The sequence below is a fragment of the Ambystoma mexicanum genome, chromosome 5p (assembly GCF_040938575.1).
Source record: "Ambystoma mexicanum isolate Mex_15411 chromosome 5p, UKY_AmexF1_1, whole genome shotgun sequence".
Classification (NCBI taxonomy): domain Eukaryota; kingdom Metazoa; phylum Chordata; class Amphibia; order Caudata; family Ambystomatidae; genus Ambystoma; species Ambystoma mexicanum.
The window spans coordinates 256370374-256386396 of NC_090930.1; positions in this window are offsets into that span (position 1 = coordinate 256370374).

The window sequence follows — 16023 nt, forward strand, 5'->3', positions numbered from 1 at the left end:
GTGGTGGCATGTCATTATCCTGTGCTAATGACACCTCACTTGGTATATAAATCTATGATAGCCTCATAGACATCTGGAAAATGACCATTCCACAAATGAAGGCCATTGGCGAACTCGTCAAGGGTCATTATCACACAATAATGATCCTACCTTATTCTATCCTTAATCTATAAGACTATGGGCCTCATCATGAGTTGGGCAGTATCCCAGCAGTAAATCTGCCGGTATACCGTCCAACGCAATTAGCATTACCGCCATTTGGTCTGCCAGATTACAAGTGGCGGTGTAAGTCCCAATTTTTCTGAGTCCATTGGCTCATGTTTGGCTCAATTACTGCAGTGTTAGTTCCGCCATGGAGGAAAGTCAGCAAATTTAACTCCAACTTTCCGCCCAGTTCATAGGTGGGCAGTGGGGTAATGCAGCACTAATTTTAACACTGCTGCATTTTTACTGCACCACCCAACTTGTGATGAGGCCTCAAGCCAGGCCAGTGCTAAGGGGTGAATGCATATCTGCCACCGTACATCTCATGACACTTGGCCAAAGTCAGAATGCCAAACTTAGTAAGCCACCATTAAGTGTACATTAACTGTATCAGTTTATAGTTTGTATGCTATCTGCCTGTGATGGTATGCAGTGCTACTGCAACAGAGTAATTGACAACAGTTATTGACTGTAAAGTTATACAGACACACAATTGCCACTTGCATAACATCTGTCAGGACTTTGGAATGGAATCTCATAAAACTCTAGGTAAATGCTTAGTGTGGCCAATATATAATCTTCACAGCCTGGGCTATTGTTGCAGCAAAGCCTGCTGAATGGTATGTTAAATAATTTTGTAGAGCACTTATACACCAATTATGACTTATTGGTGCTGCAACTGAAGCTGAGAGTAGAACAATGCAGAGACCTTCCTGGGAAAAATCAAATTCTGTGGGCTGCTCTAAAAGGTGAGGTAATCTTCTATATTTGTAAAAGTGAAAATATGTGGGTTGGCAAAGCATTGTTCGTTAAACCATTCCACACCGGTTCACCAATATTTGCACCATATTTTGCATGCTTACCGTTTAGGCCTCTCCGGACAATAGTGGCTACATGACATCTGGACATCCCACCCCTTTGCCCAGATTCCAGCAACACTCTACATTTTGTAAGCGATATTCAATCAACACTACAGCTAAGTCAATGCCTAGTCTGGGATGCTGAGGAAAACCCTTATTGATGTATTTTTATGTCCAGTTCAGTACTCTGGATGACAAACCTTGTATAACACCCCCTCTTAGAATCCCCCTGACCCCACTGAGCCAAGAGGTAGGTTTGTTTTGCAAATTAAAAGGTTTATTTGAAAATGTAAACAATATATATATATATATATATATATATATATATCACACTTCTATAAATAAATTGATAATGGATATTACACTTGTGAATATGAGCAGTAATCAGCAAGAGGTAACTTATGAATAGGAACAAAAGAATAAGGTGGGAAAGAATGCTTTGTATGGTTCAAGGAAACGCAATGATGAATGAAATGCAGTACAGAAAATAACTTGATATGGCTTCAACAAAAGACAATGTAATCACTTTTCCTTGACAATTCACTCCCCCCCTATGCAATGTAAGAAATGGAAGGAGAGCACACAGTCTTCAAGAATCCCAACAAAATGCAATACGAAATGCAGTATCCCCCCAACAATCTTAGAGGAAAACAGGTGGAGGTTTGAAACACAGGCCCAAAATGCTTTGAATGTGATGACGATGAAGTGAGAAATGTGCTAAAAATGCTTTTAATTCCCTCTAGAGATTCAGGGTGGGTGATATCTAGTTTATATTAGTTCAGGCTCACTTTAGCAATGCTCTATGTGTAACCAGCAGGTTAAAACGAATTTTAGCAAAGGAAAGTAAGAAGCTGCTGATTTTTACACGTGGCTGAAATTGTGCAAAATGTCAAATCGCGGCAAATTTACTTGCGCGTGTCGAACGTAATTATGGAGGCACTATATGGAGTAGGTTTGTTGGAAAGCCTAGAATCTTAGCTTTAAGATGAAAGTTAAATCTCGTTCCTAGCACAAACGGTTCCGGAGATATGGACGATTTTGTGAAAGTCGTTTTTCGGATTTTAAATTTTAAAGCTCAGAATGACAAATGACAGTTCTAAGTTTTAAAGATGACAGAATGACACGATTCTAGGAGGCAGTTCTAATAGGCTAAAATAGTTTGGATTAATTATTTTAAACTAAGAGATTGGTTTTTGCACAGTGAGTACTCACACTATATTTTTGCAATAAGCCGTCAAGGTCTGGTCAGGTTGGACGGGACTTCCGGCGGGTGGTTCTGAAGTCCGGGGTATCTGGGTCAGCTCCGCTCTCTGGGTCTGTCAAGCACCAGTTCTGCTCACAGCACTGCACAGTTCTGGTCTCTCTGGATCTCCGGTCTCTCTGGATCTCTGGTCTCTCTGGATCTCTGGTCTCTGGAGGTTGATGGATTTGAAGTCTGGAGTCTCCCGGCAAAGCGTCCCGCAAGAAAGTGGAAAGTGAATTCCCTACCTGGGTTTCAATGTTCGTTTTTATGTCTTTAGAAAGTGGGTGTGTGCGTTGGTCATAACTAAACCTGCCCCGCTCACTTATCATTGGCCAATTCCTCCTCTTTCCCTTGATTGGGGGAAGGAAATGTGAGTCAGAGTGATGCTGGAGGTTTTATGGTCAGAGGACCCTCCCCTTGTCAAATTGCACACAAATCTATTTCTGATCCAAATACATATTTACCTATGTACCATTTTTCTCATATTATAGGTCCAGTTAACATATTTTCTATAGCACCAAACCATCCGATCCCTGTCTTTGTACGATGTCGTGTCCACTGATGACAGAATTCTCCCCTTTTCATCCAGATAACGACCTCTAAACCTTTCCAGATTTTACACAAATGTGCACCATGGATATGGGTTTCAGATTTTTAACATGCATACATTTGGAGTAACAACCTTTTTTCCGCTACTATCCCCAAGAACATCCCACAGGGTCCTAACACCTTTTAAAATGTGCACGGAAAAATCCCAAGAATAATGATATTATTTATATAATTTTGACCAGTCTGCACTATGAGTTATCTATCTTTTTAAAATTATGCCCTGGTCAAAAAGGGGTGTGGCTTCCCACATCACATGGTGGAATAACTGGTTTGTCCACTTCCCCCAAGCTCAGTTTGCAAGCAGAGGCACTGCCCCTCCCAGTTTCCCCCAAGAGGAAGCCATTTTACGACCCCCCCCAATATAACATTTGCCTGCGGTCCCCAGGTGCCACTCCCCTTTCAATCAACAGGGCCATGTGATCTCCTTTTGGTGGGGCCAGCAGGATGCAGCCAGGCCTGGGAAGAGTTGTTGAGCCAGTTCAACTCCTGTCGGGGGTAGTTGTCAGGCAGAATTCAGCTAAATGTCACTTTAGATCCCAGTTTTCTACATTCAAATCCAACTTACATGCAGCTATTTTTATATATACATTAAATAATTACTTCCTTCAAGTCATTTCAGAATATAGTTTTACATTGTATCCACCTCTTAGCAAGTCTTTCCTTGGCCTGGTTTCGGTTCATTTGTTCAGTTTTACACAAAAGTCTGGTGGTTTTAAAACGCCGGCTTTCTGATAGTGGTGGGCACCGGTACTGCATCCATTTTTGACATGGGTTGCTTTTGGCAATCAGCATTGCCATTCCCAATGGTTTCAGGCTACTGTGTGTGTAGCCCAATGGTGGTTTTAGGCGGTGCCCTCCTGTGATCACAACATAGGCAAAAATGGGTGGCAGCCTATTCTTCATGTTTTCCCTATGCACTCTCTGGGGAGTTCTGGCCATCATGATGTTTTCCATGCCAGTACTGCACAGTTTTATGGTAGGGCTTGGATGCATGAGTAAAAACATCCCACAATTTGTTTGTGGGTTTGTGGCTTATACAATTCCACATAGTTTTACCAATCTGCACAACATTTTGCATAGTTACCTATTAGGATCTTCCGGACATTACTGGCTACATGACATTTGGACACCCCACGCTTTTCCCGGATTTCAGCAATGTCAAACCTGAATTCAGTGAAACATCAATGTGGTCATAGAAGGACTAGTCCTCAAACCTAGAATGCACATTTTCTGGGACATTTGCAGCGCAATGCACCACAGCGAACTGCACCAAACCAGGCAACAGGTGGGGGGAGAGCACAGTAGATCCCAGTATGCAGCAGCACACCAACTCTTGCCTCCCCCCAACGTCTGATCCGGGGTATGTCAGCCAGCCACACACGCCCATTGTCAGTGCAGTTTACTTAATTGGGCAAAGCACATCAAATGATAAGCAAATCAATCAGCGACCCACACGATCATTGCTTTGCAACAATTGATGAGAGTGTTGTCATGAGTGTCCACAGAACCCTTCTGAAGAACAGGTACTTTTTGCTGTTTTCAATAAATCAAAGCAGTTTAGGTAAGGCGTCCTACAAATTGTTGGCATGCACTTCAAAACTGTGCCCTCCCATTAACATTGTTTTTCATTTTTTAACCTTGAGCAATGCATCAGAACCACAGTATGACCATGACTGGACAGATGGAATTGATTGATGGTGAATGAAAGGGTCCAATCACCTACAGGGACTTTGGGATAAAACAGAAGTGAGAACTAGGGAGATGGAATGAAAAAGAATAGCTCCAGAAATCGGTCGGGTGACTGCCTTCTAAAGACATTTGCTCATGTACATATGAAGACAAAAATAAAAACAGCAATAATCAAGAGTGGAAAATATATATGCAAATGCAATGCACTACCTATTACCCCTGTGTCTGATAGGCTGAACCTAAGTTCAGGCTAATTGAAGTGGCAGCTAGTTCAGGCTAATTGAAGTGGCAGCTACTGTAAAGATCAGAGCTGTTACCAGCCCTGTGTGTTCGTGAATGTGGGAGGGATTCCTTTATGAGGACTTGGCTCCTGCCAAGCTGCGAAAATGCTTGATTGTGTTGTATGGGAGATAGGTTCTGTGTGCATTGTGCATACCCAACCTCATGTGGGAAAAAAGACAATCCAAGACGCCACCACCATGAGAAGAAGAAAAGGGAGCAGTTTCCTTTTTTATTTCCATGGTAGCAGTGACCGCGAGAGAGCGCATGTGGCCAGGAAGAAGATTGCACTGGAGTGAACAGTTACATCGGGTGAGATGGAAGGGTGGGGATTGTGGGGTTGCATGAGAGACATTGTGGGTTGGGTAGGGAGAGGTAGCCTGGTGGCACTGGTAAAATAAATTGTGTTATTGGAGTTGGGTAGCCAAGAGAAAGCAGGCCATCACTGACAGATTCTGTTTTCTTTTTCCGGCCACATGACGGGCCAGGCACACTCCCTGTGTGTGAACATGTGATAAGCTTTGCAGTATCCAAGGGAGAACATGACGAAAAACAATTAAAGAGAAAATTACATAGTCCACTGGCTGTGGAGGAAAAGGGGTGCTATTCAACAAAGGGATTCGGAAAACAAATACAATGATAGAGATACAATTAGAAGGATTGTGTACGAAGGTTAAACTTGGAGGGATGTGGAAAGAGGGAATACAGAGAGTTACAAGCAAGAGATACCAGATAGGGAGGGAAAGAAGGACCCACTCTTAAATTATTGGTCAGTGGATCCCCTTCTGTAATTGCAAGGAAGCAGGGTTTCACAATGTTTGACCTTGTTGAGTCAACAGGTCTTCATCAGGGATTCCCTCTGTTACCCCCCACGAATAACCCAAAGATGACAAAGGTGGCATTTTGTCCACCGATTTCTAAACCAATGTTTGCAGGCTTTAGGAAGCAACCTTGAACATTTCTGTTTTTCTCTCCGGGATTCCACACTCACAATCACATCCCTTGGGATGCTCAAATGGGAAATATGAGGGTAGACTGACCAGAATTCTGCATTATAAGTTTACCAGCAGTGCAGGAGTACCCACAGCAAATTCCCTGTGACAACCCAAGAGGACTTATGTTCTAAAAGTGTCTATATATTTATATATAACGTATACCATGGTTATTCATCATGCTTCACTCCAGATGTATTGGACTACAGATATTTTTGTATTTGTATATACACCATATATTTTGTTGAGCTACACCAGTTATTAAAGCTTTACTGACCCCGCGTTCAGGCAGTACCAAGAGTTATGGCCTGTATACCTTGTTAAACATACTCTCTCTGCTCGGGCCTTTATCTCCGTCTTCCAGACCCACACCTCTCAGTATCACTCTCAGTCAGAAGAGTGCTATATGGCTCAATTAGTGCACCCCGGATGGCATGCACGGCAGCCATTAGCCAGTCTGCAAGCTACATGAACCGGTAGACCTCACAGATTGTGCCAAGCATCACAGCGACACAAGCAGAGCTCTCAGCACGGCACTGCATCTCTTCTGGGGAGTGCCATGCTGAGACCAGAACGGCAACCGCACTGCACACCACCATGTTCTCCTTGTCACCTCGGACGCACCTGACAGACGTGGCCCATGCACTTGAAAACACCATGTACAACCCCTACTCGCCTAATTACCTCAGGGCTACTTGCACCACCCCTTCCACCTAGAATCTTTGCTGGGCTATACGTTGCAACCTCTCCCCCTCACTGCCCTCAGACTGCCTCTCCATTACTTTGCCATGCCACGCTGTGGGATGTCTCAACCCACTCATCCAAGCCCTGCAACACCATAATGGCCACTGGAAAGCATGCTGCTCGCCAGAAATCACCAGAACATGCGCAGTGAAAACCTGAAAAATAGGCTGCTATCCACTTTTGCCTATCTTAGTGAGCCCCGGACACCACTGCCGAAACCCATCCTTTGGCTGCTCACAGAGCAAAATCTCTGCCAAGTAATACAGAGCTGTCTCAAAAATCTGTTTTTATTTGGTGTCAAATTTGCTAAAATCATGGCTCACAAACCACCTAAAAACATCCAACCTCCTTGTTGGGTGTTCCACATCATTATTTATTTTTATTTTATTTTTATTTTTAAAGTGTAGTGTTTTAGTTTAAATTTAAACTTTTATCACACTTTCCGTTTTATTTCAATTCATCTCTTTTTCTTTCGTTTCGTCGTGACTGTCTTTACGTCCATCACCTCCTAAGGTAATGTTTGTTTATTCACTTGGTGTGTCCAGATGTTTGCATGTTTTCATCCGCTGGTTCGTCGTCTTTTTCTTTGAGGATTTTATCCAAAAAGTTTATACCCGCACATGAGAATCTGGGATTGTGTCCTTGAATAAAATAGTCCCATCGTTCCTCATCGTTGCTTTGGGTTATTTTTAACATATACCTTGATAACAAACGCTTTCTGTCCTTTGAAACGGCGGTGCAGTTCAACATGAGATGCATCGGTGTCTCCAGTTGACACTCTTTTTGACAGAACCTGCAGCGCCCTTCGTTAATGCCTCTTCCTCCAGTTCTGTTTTTATATTCATTTGTTGGGTAGACTCCCAACCAGATTTTTAGTAATGTTGCTCTATGTGTGTATGATGGAAATTTTACTAGATACTCTGGAAGCACATTTCTTTTTCTATGTTCAACTGCCATGGTTTTTATGTTCGTTAGCTTCATTTTGGCCTCTCTTGTTGCAATCCAGTCCTGTCTCATGAGCTTTTCTTTTACTTTGTTGGGGTTTGTAACCAGTTCTTCTTTAGATGAGTCCATTTTTGTTAGTACTTGGGACCATTCTCTTTTCCAATGGTTAAGGTAAGTTGAGCTTTTGTCTACTCCTTTGGTTGCCAGTATTTTATAGCTCTCAGCCGGACTGGTTTCACAGATTTTTCTCAACAGGCATAATGATTTCCATTTCATTATGGCTTCTAGTGACTCGAGCCCTAGTTCCGCTCTTATTGCCACTATCGGAGTGCACCTTGGAAGCTTCAATACTGGTTTCCAAAATCCACTTTCCAGTTTCGACCATATTTTATATGATAGATTCAAACCGGCTTCACTTCCGTATGTTAAGGAGGTCAGAACTTTTTGAACGTAGAACAATCTTACTGGAGCCAATGAAAATTTTCCATATTTGCCATCTAGGACCCTTCCTTGTGCACTTAGATTTCTGACTTTTACAAGCAGAGTTTCTGCCCAGCTCTTTTCCACTGTCGAGGCGTTGAGTCCGACTCCTAAGTATTTTATCGTCTGTATTCGTTCAAGAGATTCTCCTGCTATATGCCATTTAAATTTTTTCATTATGGCGTTGTTCTTGCCGTTTACAGTCAGGATCTTTGATTTTCCCACGTTGATCATCAGGTCATTTTTTTGCATGTAGGTTTGTAGGTTGTTTATGAGTCGTTGCAGCCCGATTCTTGTTTCGTCTAATATTACTATGTCGTCTGCATAGCATATTATCGCCACTTCCTGGTTGTTTATTTTCGGACTGAAATGTCTTGTGCATGATGTTATTTCTGGAATGTCGGCTATAAACAGTTTGAACAATGTTGCTGCAAGCGGACAACCTTGCTTCACACCCTTGTTGATTCTGATGTTGGCCGTCAAATCCCCTCGATCATTTACTCTGATTTGAGTGGTCGTGTTTTGATGTAAAGCCCTTATTGGGTTCAATAATTCCGCAGGACATGACCAAGATTTTAACTTTTCCCATAGCTTTCTTCTGTTTACGGTGTCAAATGCTTGGCTTAGATCAATAAATGCCAAATGTAGTTCTTTTTTGAACTCTATTGCGTTGGTTTTTAGCATTGATATGATAAATAGGTTTAGATCAGTTCCTGTACGCTTTGTGAACCCTGTTTGCCGCGGATCAATGATGTTATTCGTCTCTGCCCATTTTGACAGGTTTGTCTATAAGTCTGCTGCAAAAAGCTTTCCTGTTGTTGCGAGTAACGAGATTGGTCGATAATTTATAGGCAAATCACGTTTACCCTTTTTATATATTGGCACTGTTATGCTTTTTGTCCATGTGTCTGGGATCTTTCTTTGTAGTACAATTCTCTTGAATAAGATGTTTATTATCACTGCCCATGATTTTGGATCTTTCTTCAGGTGGATATTCGTCAACCCATCAGGTCCTGCAGCGGAGGAGTCTTTTAATTTCCGAATAGCGATTTCAATTTCCTCCTCGTCCATCATTTTCATCCAAGGAAGTGTTGTTATCTCTTCAGGTAAGTCTACGTCCTCAGCTCTAGCTGAGAAGACTTCTGTGTAATGTTTTATCCAATCATTCTCAGATACTCCACATATTAATCTACTTTAGTGGTTCAGGGTACAATTGTTTATTAGGTCCCATGTTTCTCTGGTATTGGCCTTTTGTATGGTCTTTAGCATTGACTCCCCTTGCTCTTGAAGTCGTCTTGTTTTGAAGTCTGTGAGCCAGTTTTTATATTGATTTCGGCATACTTTGATGTTCCTTTGTTTGTCTATATTTGAGTCTTTTTTTCTTTTTTTACAAGCTCTTATTTCCTTTCTTAGTTGTTTCCTCCTTTCAACTAATTCTCTGCTGTATTTGTGCTTGTGTGTTAATGCGTCAGTTTTAAGTCCAGAGCTCGTTGTTTTGTAGGCTTCTAGTAATATTTCATAATTGAGGTGTCCCGTCAAATTATTTTCTGGTTCGACGAAGACCTCTTTCAGCGATAGAATATTTTTCATTGTCAGCCTTATTCGATTTACCGATGGATTTAAGGCTAAGTTAGTACTGTTCCCGTAAGATTTTAAGTTTTTCTCTCTCCTCCATGATGTTTTAAGGATGTTATGGTCACTGTCATTTTGAAATAGTATTTCAAAGTTTTCTATTTCCAACGCCAGGGGTAAAGAGACCCAAATATAGTCTATTGTTGTCGATGCTTGGCCATTCGACCACGTGTGTTTACCTGGAATGTCGCCACGTGTTTGACCGTTTAACATCTGCAGGTTAAAACCTTTTGCCATCTGTGCCCATCTGGCCGCGTTTGAGTTCCCCATCTGTAGTTCTTCTAACCGCGGGAGCCCATTTTTTGTCAGACATTTTATGTTTAGATCACCACATACAATTATTTGACACGTTGAATTCTGTTCCCTTCTTTTGACTATTATGTCTGTTATTGCTTGAAGGAACTGGATGGTTGTTGTTCCTGCTGGGTTCCAATAGACGTTTATCACTAGTAATGACGACATTTCCACAATCTTAGAGTCGCTGTCGGTTTCTAACAGAGTCCATTGTATAAGGTGGGTTGCATTACCTTTCTCCATGATCCGCCAGCCACTTCCCTTTCTTATTAATGTGATTAGGCCGGCATAAGGTCTCCCATCTCGTTCTTTTTTTGCGGGGTTCATGGCGATCTCGAAATTTCTGCATACCGGCGTTTCACGTAACCAGGTCTCCTGTAAACATATTATTGTGGCGTTGTTCAAAAGTGGGTTCTCCTTCGTCATCAAGTGCTTAAATCCCCTCGTGTTCCAAGAGAACAGTGATTCCTCGTTTCTTACTTCCGACTTTCTTTGCTATCTGTCTTTTCCATCTGAGGCTAGGGAACATGCTAACCATAGCCAGTCTTCTTGGAGCTCTACATTCCTTTTCAGACTGTCTTTTCTGCCCCTATTTGTTTTTTCTGTTTTTCTTAAGTCATCTTTCACCATTTCCTCAAGTTCTCCCTTCATGTTTGTCACTGTTATTTTGAAATTTTCTTTTTGCTTTCTGACCGCTCCCTTTTGCGGTACGGGAGTTATTAATGCTCTTTTCTGTTCACGAGGTGTTTGCTCTTTTTTCTTGTTGTCGTCTGATTTTGGATTGTTTAAAACTTCTCGAATCTCGTAGCCTCGTTTCAACAACTCTTTTCCATCTTTTAAAATTAATTCTTTGAGTGTTCTAGATTTCAGATGTAAAACCACTTTGTCCACACGTTCTTCGTCAATGTATTCAACCACCGCTATGTCTTCATTTCTTAACTTTCTCAATTTGTCCACACAGTGAAGCAGGGCTATCACGTTTTTCCGATTTAGGTTTTTTCCTTCGTTTTCTTCAAGCAAGTTTTCGACCAGCACCTTTTTAGGAGACTGGGCTCTTTCGTTTTGCTGTTTTTTCATGTGGCTGTGATTCTGCATATTGGACTGTTTTTTCCTCGGGTGCTTTGGGTTCCATGGATTATACGTTTCTCCTAAAAGGTCGCTCTTGATCTTTGCTTTTTCAGTCGGAAATTTTTCCCTGTTAATTCTATTTCTTTTTTCATCTAATGTTAGAAATCCTGAACGTTCATGGTAGTCGTCTTCCTCCGATTCCAAGTACGCGCTTTCGTCGTCCTTTGTTTTTTCTTCACCTTGTAGTGGACTTACTTCATTTTGCACTTGACATGGCGACTCAGCCACTTCCATTACATTTTGCCTGTTGTTTGCTTCCACCTCTTCAATGTAGAAAGAGGCATCCTCGATCAGATCTCTTGAATTATCTTGCGACTCTAGGACGCTTTCTTCGTCCTCAGTGATCAGCACTACATGCCTTTCACTTTGTTTGGGAGACGGTCGAGTTGTTCGTTCTAATTCTTTACTTAAGGTCACGTCTTCATTTTCTCTTGTTTGTTTAACGTTCCTAAATATTGGCCGTATGCTTTTTGTAGATCCCTCTCCTTTTTTTGAAGTTTTCGAAAAGCTCTTTTCTTTAGCCTCTACTGTTTTGGTTATTTTGAGAATTTTTTTCGATGATTTTGTAGCTTCGACCGTGTTTTTGTTTTGGGTCTCCTGCCTTTGTTTACGACCGAACACGGGATAGTGCTCCTCTTTGTTCAAGATTTTCTTTGTAAACTCGTTGTCTCTTGTTTCGGCTAAGAGGTCGTCGGCTCGTTTAGTCTTGTTGTTCTTCCTCGGGTCTTCAACCAGACCTTCAGAGGTTTTTTCCTTACAGTTCATGTTTTCGCTAGTGCTACTTGGTCGAATTCCTGCATCGTCTGGGTCTTGCACTCTAATTTTTGCTAACGTGACTTTATTCAATTTTTCACTATGTGTTAGTACTGGGCAGTCTTCTTGATTTTCTTTATCATAGCCCTCGAGACTATTTGTATCGGATCTCTTTTCCATCGTGACCATTTGTTTAGTAGTTGCAACCAGCCTCTGGAGATTTTGGTTCCTCTCTGCAGACTCTATGGATTTCCGCATCCATTTTAGTGAGTCTAGCAAGGCGTTTGTCAAGATGTCTTTTTCTTGTCTATCTCCACTTGCAAGGTCAAACAGTCTCCTTTGCCATGCCGCTGAGGTTTCTGCTTCTTGATTTAACCTTGCTTCCAGTTTTAAAGCTGTTAATTCTTGGGCGGTTAGCTTGGTGAGCATTAAAGCTACGAGAGCGTTGTTGTCCTTTATGTTTTCACTGATGGATTCGTACAGTTTCATGTATGGGGCTAACGAAATTGTCAAGGCGGCCATTACATTATTCTGCAATTGTGTTCCCAGTTGTGGGAATGAAGTTGGACCTACAACTACTTCTTCGTTGATGTTTATGCACTCTTTTGTGTTTCCTGTTGGTTTTTTTTAGTACTTTGCGAGTGAATGATGTATTGAGTCTTTCTATGTGGTGAGCATTCATCTGTCTGTGTTGCGGTGCATCTCGTCATGATGTTCTCGCAGGACTTTTCCCCTTGTTGTGTTTGAGCGTCAAGGAACCGGCGCCTCTTTTCGAATGTTGAATGCAAGCATCTTTTGTCAGTTGGTGAATATGTCGATAAGTCAGCATCTTCAAAATTAAGAAACTGCTGGGTTCTTAGTGCCCTACACGGGGTCTTCTCGGTTCGAAGTCCGTACGCGCTGGTTGTAGTTTTTGTTCGTGCTCCCAGGTCTTTAAGTTCACCTCTCCCTAGAGAGGGACTGCTTTCCTGGCTGGGTTTTGATCTGTTACCTGTTGTTATTCTCTTCATTGTGTTTCCTTCCATTGTTTTAATAAAGTGTTCTCTCCATTCATGTTCTCCAATCTCTTCGGCAATTGAGTTTTCCTGACCACCATTTTTAGCAGCAGATCTTTTCCCAATTAAGGGGGAATGCAGTTTTTTCTTTGCTGATTGAAGGAGCTGGATTGTCTGTCTGTGTGGGTCAATCCCCTCTTTCTGACTAATTCCAGTTTTCTGCGATCTTTGCTTGATTAATGATTCCAATTTTTTGTAGTCATTCTCGTTTGGTCCTGCTTCCAATTGTGCCTTTATGTTAGTTATTTGTTCTTTGGAGACATTCAAGTCGTCGTGTGGTATTCTGCTGTTGTCTGTCTTATGATTCTCTCCTTTGTCACTTATTGATAGTATTTCGGAAGCATCTGAGTAAACTGATTCGTCCAAGTCTTTGTTAAGTGGTTGTATGACTTTTTCAGTGTTGCTTTCGCTGGTGGTATCTTCATCTTCGATTGTCGTTAGTACTTTGTTTTTTAGATTTTGCTCTAACAGAGTTTCTGGTGGATATACTGCAACCTGTTCTCTGTTTATCATTGTTAGACTGCCCTCGTTCCTTTCTTCCACGGGCAGATTTTCTCTTGTTTCATCCTCTTCCGTTCTTAAGTCAGTTCTATTTTGCTGAGCTTCCAACAACATTCCAAGATCTGTGAGTTCGGCGTCTGTCACGTTTAGGAGTTCAGCTGGCAATGGTAATGTTGAATCTAAGTCTTCACAATGTGATTCCTTTTCGTTTATACACTGCTGTACTAAAACGTTTTCGCCTGTGGATGAGATCTGGACTTTTTCTGCACACTCAGTTGTCGGACTTTCTCTATAGGCTTTCTCACAGAAAGCGTTTCCTTCATCATGAACTTTTATGATTGTATTTATGTGTGCGATTGCTGATGTTGTCAATTTGAATGGGTTGATATTCATATCTCGTTTGATTGCTTCCCTCCTCTGTTCCCTCCCTCCCAACTCTGTGTTTTCTGAGTTTTTTGACAAGTCAATGTTCGATATTCTGGGAAAGGCAGCAGTCTTACCTCTTTCTTTGTGTATGTCGTGGATAATCCCCGGCCTCTCTCGTTGTTGCAGTGGAAGTCTTGAGGTTGCTCTTGTGAGTGGGCGGGCTGTAGCCCCTCCTATAGAGATGTTGCTGCTGTCTTCTGTTACTGTTATAGTCGAGGCCATCGTTCAATGCCTCTCTTTGTGATTGTCTTGTTGCTTTCAAGCACAGCCCTTGTGCCGCAGGATTTATTTGAGATTCGTTTCCTTCCCGGCTGGAGATTATAACTGTAATGTCATGGGTTTACGTTCAAGATGGGGTTCAAAGAGGTTATATCTCCGCAGTCTCCCCAAGTTAAGGTGGTGCACCCCTGCGCCAAACAGCCGCACAACAGCCGATGTGCTTTACTCCCTCGGGCTTAACGCCGCGAGGGTGGGTGTCTCCGTGTTTTGAGGCAGCTGGGGGTCACGTGATGCCTCACGTGTGTCTGTCAGGCCACGCCTCCTCCAGGAAGCAGGCACGGGACAGAGGACTTGAAAGAGCCCCTTGGCAGCTCTGAAGCGTTCGTTTTCCGGTTCTCCCGAAAAGAAAAATGCTGCTTTAGGTAGGTGCTGCAGCGTTCGCCCCTCGGGCGGGTGTCTCTGTGTTTTGAGGCAGCTGGGGGTCACGTGATGCCTCACGTGTGTCTGTCAGGCCACGCCTCCTCCAGGAAGCAGGCACGGGACAGAGGACTTGAAAGAGCCCCTTGGCAGCTCTGAAGCGTTCGTTTTCCGGTTCTCCCGAAAAGAAAAATGCTGCTTTAGGTAGGTGCTGCAGCGTTCCCCATCATTATACTGCAAACGGAGTTGCTGAATCCACATAAATCCAATGTCAGAAAGAATCATGTGTTATTAGAACAAAATGCACTTTGATGGAAAGACAGCTGTCAAAATGAGTGTAGTACCGTTACTCGGCTCTGTCAGGTGCTGGCGATTTATAATTCTGACAGGAGAGCTGTCTTTCAGAAGTTAAATATGCCAAAGAAGAGAATTCCATCAAAATGCCATATAGAGTGCCACACAGTGATTTCATTGTGGAGAAAGACTTGATTTAAATATATGTTGCTTATTGTGAGTTTATATATGTATTTTTTTTTTACAAGGAAGTATGTTACAATTGATCAGAAAGTAACTTGATGCAGTTAAAACTCCAAAAGCTTGCTTACCATGAGAACCCTTCACACCTTTTCCCTGGACAAAGGAAGCCTCCCCTGCCCTTGGATAAGAGATTGACAGACTGGTGTGAACAGGAACTAGCCAAGGCACCCTGGCCTGCTGCTCTCAGTAAAGACAATGGATTCTTTGGGATGAATAGAATATGCTGATTTGGATGTGACTGGTCAACAACTGCTCTGGGAGAGACAGGACATGTGACCTCTGAGGTAGGCAGATTTAGGGGGTGGAGACAAACCATTGTGGATTCAGGTAGCCCAGCAAATATATGTTTTATAAAATTGCGTATTTTACCAAGCTGACAAAAATGTACAACTTTGAGACGGTTAAAATGAAGAATTCACTCACAATTTAAGACTAAGCTGGACGCCATGTGATGTTCTGAGACCAAACCCCGGAATTATTAATATCACAGCTGCAGTGTTGTTGCTATGAACATAAGAATTTACAGTAATATGCCCAGATAGGAGCTGCATGCATGTATCAAATTTGGTGCAGAACCAAAACTGGGAAACTCACCAAAAGCGCAAATAAGTGCCATTTCGGAACTAAAGCTCGTAGGAACATGGGACTTGAACAGAGACATGCCTTAATTAATCTGTGATGTGTATATGTATTATGAAAAACTTGTGTATCTGGGAAATATGTTTTTTGGGTAAAATTGATTTTCTCTGTAAAAGCAAAGGGGAGGGATTTCAGTTAAGCCATAAACAAGACTCATTCTGACACGCTGATCTTTTCTCCAGTCAGGGGACAGAGAATCCTCTAACCTATTAAATCCTTAGGGGGTTTGGCATAGAGAATCAGCCTACCCACCCACTTTGGAAACACATAAATAGGAACTGCTGAGACCCAGAAAGGACACACTTTTTTCCACTACTCACCGATTCCTGCGAAGCACTCTGCCAGACCAGATCCAGACAATATCCAGACAGAGACAC